Below are 869 nucleotides of genomic sequence, written 5' to 3'. Positions count from 1 at the left end.
ACAGCCTCTTTGTATTCCACAATGGGAGAGAGGATGATGCCTGGAGGGATGGCTGCCCCAAGGTGCCTATAACAGGTTCCTTGTAGAAACTGGATGACACTGGTTTGTCTAGGAATGGAGGAGGCAGAGCTTTGTTCTGAGACTTGGAGTGCAGGTTAGCAGACCAGGTCCCTGGGAGGATTGAACTGGAGTCTGAAGCAGTTGGAGTTTGCATCACTTTTCCCAATAACCAGCCAGTTCTAGGTGCAGGTGAGGGATTTTATTCAAGGAACAAGCAGAGAAGAGGAGCTCACACTTGAAGGACATCTGCCCAGTGGGCCTGGGGGCTGGGTTTTCACTGAGCATAGATCATGAGCAGTTAAGCTGTGCCTGCTACTGTAGGCATCACCGGGGCCGCCTCTTCTCTGTCCTGACTTGATCATAGTTGTGTTTCTCATGGTACCACTGGCCTTACCACACGTGTTTTAGGCAGAGCCTGGACCCTGGCAGCCCAAACACACCAGGCTCAGCCACAGTCCTCAACAGGACAGCTAAACAGATGAAGCAGAGGAAGGAGAATCATTAAATGTGGCCATGTTCGTGTTGATGTCTGTGGTCTGCTCTGCCACCGGAGGTTATGCTGACACCAGAGACCACGTGGAAGTCCAGGATCAGGGATCCCCCTGACTGTGAGGGACAAGGAAGCTACTTTTGTAGTGGTTTTGATCCATGACTACAGACTCCCTGTTGAAAAAGAGGGACACAGAAGGATTCTGTGACAACTTCTATTGGCATTTGTCTAGGCTCTGCCCCACAGTTACCTGGCAACAGTCAGATATGCCCGGATCACTATAAAAGGGGCTGTTTGTCCCCTCCCCCCCCCCCCCCCC

General features: G+C 51.9%; 1 long non-coding RNA gene across 1 annotated transcript in view; it reads right to left on the bottom strand.

The window, feature by feature from the left end:
- Window positions 1-242: 242 nt before the first annotated feature.
- Window positions 243-869, bottom strand: part of LOC110302034 — a 27574-nt gene continuing 26947 nt past the window's right edge. The window contains exons 4-5 of the long non-coding RNA XR_002378763.1: window positions 497-723; window positions 243-306 (exon numbers count right to left, since the gene is read on the bottom strand). This is a non-coding gene — a long non-coding RNA (uncharacterized LOC110302034). The remainder of the gene's footprint in view (window positions 307-496; window positions 724-869) is intronic.

The sequence above is a fragment of the Mus caroli genome, chromosome 9 (genome assembly GCF_900094665.2).
Source record: "Mus caroli chromosome 9, CAROLI_EIJ_v1.1, whole genome shotgun sequence".
NCBI lineage: Eukaryota > Metazoa > Chordata > Mammalia > Rodentia > Muridae > Mus > Mus caroli.
This window is presented reverse-complemented; position numbering and strand designations above follow the sequence as displayed.